Source organism: Lycium ferocissimum, chromosome 2, assembly GCF_029784015.1.
Source record: "Lycium ferocissimum isolate CSIRO_LF1 chromosome 2, AGI_CSIRO_Lferr_CH_V1, whole genome shotgun sequence".
Classification (NCBI taxonomy): domain Eukaryota; kingdom Viridiplantae; phylum Streptophyta; class Magnoliopsida; order Solanales; family Solanaceae; genus Lycium; species Lycium ferocissimum.
The window spans coordinates 42656345-42667266 of NC_081343.1; positions in this window are offsets into that span (position 1 = coordinate 42656345).

Here is a 10922-nt window from a genome sequence, read left to right on the forward strand (position 1 = left end):
GAACAATCCGGACTAATTATAATAAGTTAAGGACAAAACTATTTCGGGATACAAAGTCGGGATTCTTGACCTTTGATTTTAATTTGAGATATAAGTTGTGCATGAATTTATTGGTATGGAACAATTAGGAAAATTTGGGACCAAAAGTGATAAAAATTGGAAGATGAAAATCATCCACAATTCCATGTTGGCCGTGTATAGTGGGAGGGACCCCACACAATTTTGTGTCATCTTTTAAGTGATCCAACTCATTAATGTGGGCCAAGGTAATTATACACTCCATTTAAGGGATAAAAGATGACCACTTAGTCTTCCATTCATTCACCACACACTTAACACTTAGAAAAAAAAAATAAAGTTGAAGACTCCCTCCATCTCTCTCTTCGACGGCTAGAAGCTCCAAATATCAACCCCCATTTTTAGCTCTTCCAAAATTATTCCATTGATGTAAACCCACTATATTGGGGTCCCTAAGTAGCGTGGAAGCATCGTTGAGCGATCAACCTATTATTTTTCATCTTTTGGAAACCCTAGGCTATTGGAAGTTGAAGAGAAAAAGGTAAGATTTGATCTTGTTTTTGTGTTATGAAGGTTATATTCATGTTGTAGTATCTTATAATGGAGGAAAATCATGAAATATGGAATGTTGGAGATGAGTTGGGTTTGTGGTGCTTGAGCTGCCGTGGTGTGTGTGTGTGTGGTGTGATATTGAATTGATGAATTAATACTTAGTTAGTTTATTATGATCATTGTAAGGTGAAGAACAATTGGGAATCATCCATATATGTGTATGTGTAGTGTTGATTGAAATGGGTCACATTATATGACAATGAACGAATGAATGTAAGCTTAATGCTTTAGTCGTCGTCGCTATGAATTCTAGGTTGGAAATGAATGGTTATTGACTCAAAATGATGTTGTTAATGTTGCGGGCTGTTTTTGGAGGTTATTTTATGTTTAATGTAATTGGTATATTGATGAGATAGAATTGTTAGAATGTAAATTGTGGATACAAACCATGATTTGGAAAATGAAGAAAAAGTTAGAGAGTTTGTCTCGGTTAGGGGCTGTTTCGGGTAGCTTGGGAAAATTTATGGATTGTTGGAAATGTTGTATGAATTGCTTAGAATGTCTTGAAATGTTGTTTTTATGGGTTCGGGTTAGTATGTGAACAAATAAGCGTCGATTTTGGCTTGAAGGTAAGTCGTCGAATTGAATTTATGAAAGTTGATAAATGATGGCAAAGAGAGCTATTATTGTTGTATTACTTTCGGATTAATTATTAATGTTGTTAGGTTGGTTGTTGTTTTTGTTGTTGATTGATATGGCCGAGTTAAATTCTCGGGTAGCCTATTTACGGAAATCTTTGCTCCGAATTTTGTAGAATTAAGGGCGAATTTGGAATTTAAGGCCTAAAAGTCTTTAGCTAATGTTTGGCATTTTATGGCTTATTTTTAGATCGTGGGCAGCCCGAATCATAGTTTGGACTTAGCTTGAGTTGGATCATATTGGAGAGCGTTTGAGGTATGTAAAGTAACCTTTCTTTTTGGTATGCCTTAGTTAAAGTAGGCTATGATACAAGCCCCTAGGAAACTCTATTCTCGCAATCCGAGCTTGTCTATGATTCGCATGTGTTTCCTTGGTACTCTTATGCTCATATGCCATAACATTGATCCTTATATCCTTGGAATTCATAATTTGTAAAGATTTCATGAAAGCTGATTTTTGGTTTTAAAGCTTATTCTTTAGCGATTCCAAAAGTTCGAACGCTCATAACTTTCTCAGAAAAGCTCGGATTGCTTTGAAATTTTCGTAGGAGTTTGTACGATATAGAATGAGTATGTTTTTCATAGGCGGACTCAGTTCGGGTCTATACTCGTCCGTGGGTCCCGCGACACCCTTTTTGAGAATTCGATAACTTTGAAACAAAAAGGTAATAATTATTATTCCGATTTCGAATATGACTATTCTACTTATCTTTTGGATTTATGATAATGATTTTATGCATATGATTACTCACTACTCCGCTCGTGCCTACTATGATATCGTTCGCCGGTTCCGGGCCGGTTGTTGTCGTGCGCATTATGATACATTTCGGTGTTATCTTGTGATTATGGTTCACCGAGATCCTCGCTCGAGGGCCGAGTTCACTTTATGTTTGGCGTGATCTTTGTTTGGCATTATGCTGTGTGTGATATGTGACGGAGATTCGGAGATTTGAAACTTTCTGGTGTTATGCTGTGTTATGGCGCCATCGACAGGCGGGCGACCATATTTCCTGTGCCCTATGCATGATTTATATTTTGAAGTAATATTTTGATATTTTGGAAATGCATTTACTTTCTGTACCTTTACTTCGATTGTGACCCAGATTTGTATATTACATTTTACCTTTGCATACTCGGTACATATTTCGTACCGACCCCGCTTTCTTCGGCCGGATTTCGTTTCATGCCGCAGTACGTACGCACGGTTTGGTGATCCACCCGTCTAGGACACCCTCTTCTCGCTGCCAGAGTGCTCCTCTCATTCCGAGACTTATATTTTGGTATATATATATGTTCGTGCATTTGTATATATTGTTCGTTGATGCAGGCGGGGCCCCCGTCCGTCATATGATTCTGTTTGTTTGTTTAGAGGTCTGTGGACATGTTTTGTGGGTTGTGCCATTACGTACGCGCGTTTGTATATGTTGTGTTTGGGCCGATCCCATTCGCCTTGCGGCGCGCGGTCCACATATGTATATATGATGTTTTGTTGGCCACTGTGTGGCCTTTGTTGGTATTTTACGTAGCGCGAGGTTATTTTGGATAGTCGGTAAAACAAAGGAAATTTTCTTGAAATTTTTTACGGAAATTATCTAAATTTGCAACATAGACCTTGTCGACCTTCTTTATATACTTGGATGTGTTTGATATAATTCGAGGTAGCGTACGATAGGTGTGTATGGGTGCCAGATTAGAACTCGGTCCATAACCTACGAGGTTGGGTCGTGACGACTTATGCCAAAATGCTCATATCAAAATGCTTATATCAAAATGCTTATATGATTACTTATGTCGAATACATATATCAGTACATATATTGGAATCCTCGTAGTTGAGTACTTTTATCAGATTACGTATATCAAAATATTCGTATCACAATACTTGCGTTCAAATACTTATATCAGAGTTACCAGATACTTATAACAAACTCGCAACGATAGCCAAAGGTTTCCATAAATTTTCGTACGGAAATAAGACAAATAGAATTATACAAATAGGTCTCGGGGATTGGGCCCCACCTCGTCAAGCCGAGGCGGCGGACATGAATTGAAACATTAGTCTCTATGGAGTCATCTATGGAAGTTTCGAACGACTCAAGTTACGTTTATGACAATTATGGATGTTTGAACACTTTTCCAACAAAACATAAGGATTCTAGTTCGGTAGACATTGAATGCATAGTACCCGAATCAAACTCGAGTTTCTATGGAACAAGACTCTTTCCCGAGGCTCGAACTCCAACCTAATATAACTAAGACATGACAAAAGAAGGAAAGGGAGGGCTTCACATACCTTTTCCGCTTCCCACACGTTTCCAAAATCAAGTCTCAAGTTCGCCAAAATCTACAATTTGGTCACAATTACTAAATGTTAATTGTAAGGCTTTAAGATTTCAATCTCAACCAATACTTGTCTACAAAAATTTGGGCAGCATCTCCCCTATACATATAACATCCCCTAGATTTAAACTCGGACAAAATAGCAGTAACCATACCAACAACAATATCAACAACATCAACAATCGGCTAGAAATGCATTCTAGCATAAATAGTCTTCTTTTCCAAATAACGCAACAACTCCCAATCTAACTTTGCATTTTCAAATCAATATCAATATTTTCATATTTCATTTACTAACCAAGATCATTCCAATTCAATTCGGAAGCATTTCATATCATTCTACAAAATATTTACAAAATATACAAAAATATATGAAAATTTCACCGAAGCCATAATTCATCTGAACCTCTAATCTTTGACATAAATATTCGTAACACATTTCCATCTCCTCCTTTCATCAACAATATTCATAATTTGCACCTTACAATTCATTTCCATAATTATGCAAATTTCCCATCACTTCACTAATTTTCCTACAATCATCTTACACCCAATTTTCATGCAATTTTTGGCTAGCATTCTCCCACTTACTCCACAAGACCACTACAACACAATTAACATAACAAATAAAATTTAATTTTTTCTTCTCCAATAACCCCATTTTCGTCCACCCTCATATACATATCTATAACACACAATTTTTATACTTTACATTTCTTTCCATATACTACAACATATACATATAATTCTTCCAATATAAAAGAGTAAAATTTTTGCCTTTTTCTAATTTTTCCACTTGCCACAAGAAGCACTTTCTTGCCTCAAAATTATATCATGATGGAGACGGTCTTGAGCTTAGTAGGAATATACAAAAATTACAATTTTTGAATCAAAGATGGAAGCCCTCAATTTTTTTTCCTCTTTCTTTCCCCTTAGCCGTGACCTCCCTTTTTTTTCCTCTCAATTTCTTTGTTCTTGAAGTTTCTTGAAATGAATAAGGATAGCCCCCTTTTAATTATTTTATCACATGATTTAAATTAAACATGGGCTTGGACCCATTTTTAGGCCTATGGCCGGCCACTCTATGGTCTTGGCCTCTTGTTTTCATTTTTTTTTTTTGCCCAATTATTTAGTCCATAATTTTTGGTAATTCATGAAATAGATTTTTAAAATTCCAATTTTGCCCTTAGTCTTTTCCAATATTTCACATTCATATTTTTCAAGAACAACAACATACATATTGACCAAAATCAAAATATTGCCTTATTCTTACAAGTCACAATTATTTTCAAATTTCCCGAATATGCAAAAGTACGAGATATAACAAATGTAGCGAGCAATGCACCGCTATGTCGACACCGCGGTGGATGGACCGCCATAGCGGTCATTGAGGTTTCGTGGTAGGCCGCTAAAGCGGTTAGTTGACCGCTATAGCTGCAGCGGCGTGATGACCGCTGTAGCGGTCGACGTAAAACAGTAGCTCGAATTTTATATACTCAGTTTTATTTTCTCTTCTCACAAAACCCCAACACACTTCCCAACAAGCACCTAGAGAGAGTTTTCAAGCTAGGGCAAGATAACCTTGAGAGGTAAGTTCCATTGCTTTTCTTTCTATCATTCCCTTCCCCTTCATTATTGTAATCATCTTCATGGATCTTTAATGGTGAAAGTAAAGTAGAAATCCTAGAACGTCAATAAACCTTCTAAATTTGATGGGTTGGGGTTATTATCACTTATTTATCAGTTAAATGGATTGATTAGTTACTATTTGTCATAAATTGAACATTTAGAATCATAAACTAAGTGATTTGAGACCTAGGGTTTTATAAAAATGGTGTCTTTACCATAGAAAACTATTTGTAATGGGAATATTTGATAGAATGTTGTATAAATTGATGGTAAATGAATACTAGGGGCCTTGACAGATTGTTTATCACCTAAGAAATCATCCGCCCTTAGAATGGGGAAAGGGAAGGGTATTCTTGCTTTTGTGTTTGTAAATTGAGCAACGTGACTTATTGAGCCTTCTATTTTTAGACCGTGAACGTATTAAGGCTTTGAGGAAAGGAAAGGTCAGAAAGGCAGTAACCTCGCGTGTTTCAACTCTACTTTGAGGTAGGTTACGATTTACTTAAGTTAGACTTTGGTTAGTTGATTGTATGTTTGGTGATCTCCTCAGGAGAAAGCATGTCTAGTTTTCATGCATGGTATTGTGTGGCTAAATTCCTATGTGACTGTGATTGATTGATTGTGTAGGCTACGTGCCATTATTCCGGTGTGATTAAATCTACAGTGAATGTGTTATGATGAGAAGCTAATATAATCTTCTCAAGGGTATTGTGACATGAAATGATGAGTTGATTGTTGATGCTGGGAAGGTAAGAACACTGTTCTGTAAGAAGTATGGAAAGGCACTCATGTGACCTAGATTATGGGCTCGTGGTCCGAGGATCATTCCGAAAATGAGAGGTACTTTGATATGTCCCGCGATCGAGGTTCGTTCCGTGGCTGAGGTTTGTGCTCGGGTCCGAGGAGTATTCCGGAAAGAGTAGTACATGGACACCATGGGTCCCCTACAGGTCATGACTACTGAGCTAAGACATCAGCTAGCATATATGTACAGCGAGTGAGATTTTTGTGGTAAACTTATTTCCGTTGTGACTTATGTGGTTGTGATGCTTGACATCTTGGTGATTTGATTGTGATTGTTCTTGGTTGATTTGCTGTGATTTATTGATATTCATTTCTGTTGACTGACTTGTTTTATTCTATTGATTTTATGAAATATGCATGATACTAATCTTAGTCGGCTTATGATATCTACCGGTATATAGTGTTTATACTGATACTACCTTGCTGCATTCTTTGAGTGCAGATTGTGATATAGAGACCGTTGCTCGTCCTCACATCTAGCGTGGAGGATATTTGTTGACAGATTTTTGGGTGAGCTTCTTCCTATGCCAGGCTGCCCGAAGATCTTCTTGCTATGATGTCTTTTCATACTCTGGACATTATGGATTACTTATTTGTTAGACTTCAGCTTCTTAGACATATATTTAGCTTAAAGTCCTGTACGATGACTTTCGAATTTTTAGGGATTTGTAATAGTTAGAACTTCCGCACTTATTTCGGCATTTATGGCATGATTTACTTTGATTCTTTTAATGTTAAATGAGTAATAATTTTTTAGCTTAGTTAATATAAAATTGGATTGAATGGATAGGTGTCTTGTATGTTGGTTCGCCCACTAGGATTTAGATGGGTGGCAGTCATGGCGGGTTGGGTCATGACAGAGTTGGTATCAGAGCTTTAGGTTCGTCGATCTCATCATGTCTAGCAGAGTCTAATAGATCAGTACGGAGACATCTGTACTAATTTTCTAGAGGCTGCCGGACACTAGGAAAACTCCCTTTTCTTTCTTCTTTCATGCTACTTGATTTCAATTGGTATCTGCTGATTCAAATTGGTATCTGACTATCCTTCATTCTCTCGCCGGATAGAAGAACACGGCGGCGGCTAAGGGGTAGAGGTGGAGGCAGAGGAGCTGGCAGAGGGGCGGCGCCCAGTGGTTGACCCCGTGCCTCTAGTGGTTCCTAATGAGGTGGTGGGAGATGCAGCCGCACCAGCCCAGCCAACCAGCACTGGTTCCACGGGGCTGCGGTGCTCGCTCGGCATACCGTATGCTATGGCACGTGTCTTGCATTGGTTTCATGGTTTAGCACAGGCCGGAGCTATACTAGCGGGTCTAGCAGGTAGGGGCGCAGGAGTAGCGGCCCCAGATCCGGACAGAGTACAGGCTCCGGGGGTTCAGCATGTAGCAGCGGTGACACCTCGCTTGGATGAGGTTTCGGGTTTTGAGGCCTTCCCGAGGCCGCCGGGGCGTGACGACCGGTGAAGAACCCGAGGCTATTTTGGGAGGTTCACTAAAACGAAGCCACGTGTTCTATGGTACCGGGTCGGAGGATGGCGAAGGAGTTCATCATCGACTATCACGAGAGGCTCCATAAGATTTGGGCCGTGGATAAGTATGGGGTAGAGTTTGTGACCTTTAAGTTCCTGGGTGATGCCAAGCTTTGGTGGAGGGCTTATATGGAATGTAGGCCGGGGCCGGGTCTCCTCCCGTTGACTTGGGTTCGGCTTTTACCGTGTTTCGGACAAGTACATTTCGCGTACTTTTGAGGGACCGAAGGAAGGATGAAGTTCGTTACTATTGGTTGTGGGAACTTATACCGTTGCTATGTATGAGTCCGTTCCACTCCTTTCTCGTTATGCTTTCGATTCTGCCCACCGAGGGAGAGGATATGGCGGTTCATGAAGGGGTTAATCGGACTTCGCTGTCGCGCTCTTCACCAGGGCCACCGGTTCTTCATTTTAGGAGATAGAGCATGTCCTGTCGTTGACGGTGACTTCCATGGAGTTATACGAGAGCGAGGTTCGAAGAAGGCCGGGTAAGGGTGGGATGTTGACCTCTTTCGAGGGTCGAGTTCGCAGGTATATTCGGGACGTTCGGTTCAATCAGCGATGCGAGTGTCGGTTGGGGGCCACGTCGGGGGCAAATTATCGCTTCCGTCGGCATGGGCTACGCTATTTCATCGCTCGTCCAATGGCCTATACTGGACCGTGCTTGCTTTGAGTGCGATGAGATAGGGCATAGTAAGAGGTATTGCCCTATACTTAGACAGACTGGACAGGGGACTCAGTATCAGGCTCTTCGAGCTCCATTTGCACCAGATCGAGGAGGTAAGGATCGTTCACCAGCAGGACGGGACGGCCCACCGGCGGGTAGGGGTGGTGCCCAGCCTAACAAAGGCGGTCCTCAGGCAGGTAGAGGCGGACAGCAGCCCAGCATTGGCAGAGCTCAGACTGGTAATGGTAATCGTGGTGGTTCACAGGCGACAGGAGTGCGCGGTCACTTGTACGCCTTTCCAGGCAGACCTGAGGCTGAAGCCTCTGATGCGGTTATCAAAGGTACTATCTCAGTTTATGACCATATGGCTTCTATTTTGTTTGATCCGGGCTCTACTTTTTCCTATGTATCTGCCTATTTTGCTGTGGGTTTGGATATGATGTGTGATACCCTTGACACCCGTATTTATGTATCTACTCCTGTTAGGGATTCTGTGGTGGTAGATAGCGTCTACCCTTCATGTGAAATTTCTTTTATGGGGTATAGTACTTGGGCAGATTTGATGATCTTAGACGTGGTAGATTTCAACGTTATTTTGGGTATGAGTTGGTTGTTTCCGCATTATGCTATTCTTAATTGCCATGTTAAGACTGTTACATTAGCCATGCCCGGGATGCCTAGACTCGAGTGAAAGGGTAACCTTAGTCCCCTCCCTAAGAAAGTAATATCCTTTGTTCGTGCTAGGAAGCTAGTAGAGAAGGGTTTCCTAGCTTATCTGCACATATCCGTGACACCAAAGGCAGGATACTCCATCCCTTGATTCGGTTCCGGTGTTACGCGAGTTTGCGGATATGTTCCCCGCGGACTTGCCTGGTATGCCACCGGATCGTGATATTGACTTCAAAATCGACTTAGACCGTTACATCCCGTGTTTTTGCACATTCGGGAAATTTGGACATAAGTGTGATTTGTAAGAAATAAGGCTTTGCTTGGATTTTTTTTTCAATGTACATGGGAAGTTAAGGAACTATTGACGTGGAGATATCGGAAAGGCCAAGGGCAAAATTAGAATTTTGGAAATTTGTTTCTGAATTACAAGACAAGAATTTTCACCAATTGGGCTCAAAGAATAAGAGGAAAATTAGGCCCAAAGGAGGCGGGGTGGCCGGCCAACTACATGGCCAAGCCCACTTAGTTTAATTAATTTCCATGTGCTAAATTATAAGGTGGATTAATCTCAAGAAAAAGAAAGAAAAGTCAAGAAAACTCTAGAGAAATTGGAAATAAAGATGAGGTACGTGTATGGTCATGTGATACTTATATATATATATAGAGAGAGTGTTCATTATGGAAGAAACAAGAGAGAAAGAATAAGAAAGAACAAGAAAGTTGAAGAATGAAAGAGAGTTACCAAAGCAAGAGCCGCCGAACAGCCCCTATATCAATTGATCATGAAAAATTGTGGTGTCATGTCTTTCTACTAATTAAGAGGTCCTCTACATACACGGAGTGATTGTCAAGCAAGAAAAGCACTCTTTCATGCAAAAAACACAAGTTGGCCGAGAGAAGGAGAAAGGAAAGGTGAGGTTCAATTTTATTTTTCATGTGTTGTGAATGATTTGTACGTGTTGTGGAATGTAGAAATGAAAGGAATTCATGAAAATAGGATGGGAGTTGTGTTGGCCGTGTATATGGTGTTATGGCCGTGTGTTATGTGTAATGTGTTGGAGTGATGAACTAATTGAATTTAGCATGGTTATGTGTTGTTGTAATGTATAGAAAATGAATAAAAGTCATGAAGTTGTGTATGATGGAAGTTGGCCGTATGGGGGTCGCTTTGTATGCCAAGGGAGAACTAGTTTTACTTAGCATGTTTTGGAGTGATGTCGTTGTGAATTCTACGATATAAAATGAAGCTTTGATAATCCAAGTTAAGGTTATAGTTGTGGGCTGAATTGGAAGATAATGTGATCTTCATATGGTTCCTTGAATTTATGGAAATGAAGTTGTAAATGTATGTATCGTTGATATAATTTATGAACGGGGTAAGAAGGAATGGTGTTGTGATGTCCTTATGGCCTTGGAAGATTTCGGGTAAGATGACCTATTGTTGGAGTTGTCTTGAAGATTGTGTGGATTACTTGGAACGTTCTTAAATCATGTTTGAATGGCCTCGGATCCCTACTTGAATATATAAGCATTGATGTTAGTTTAAGTATATGAAGCTAAATTGAATACAAGTGGAATGTTGTTGAAATACTTGAAGAAGAGTTACTGGCATTATAATGTATTTTGAATGGATGGTTTGTATTGTTGGTATTGTTGATAGTTTGGCCGGGTTGAATTCCCGGATTGCTGTTGATGTTGATTTGGGCCGAGCCATATTCTCGGGATGATGCATTTACAGGGGAAGTGCTGCCGAAATTTGTTGTAAATGGAAACCAAAGATTGAAATGTCAACTTGCATGAATAGTAGCTGGTAAGGATGATGACTCATTTCGACGAAACGGATTGGAGTTTTTGGCAAGCGTAAAGGACAAGAAAGGTATGTGAAGCTATCCCTCTCCTTCTTTTGGCATGTCCTAGGTATACTAGGCTTGAATTTGAGCCTCGGGAGTTATTACGTCCATCGAAAGTCGATTCGAAATTGAGCACTATTCATTCGGTGCGATTGAATAGAATCTTTAT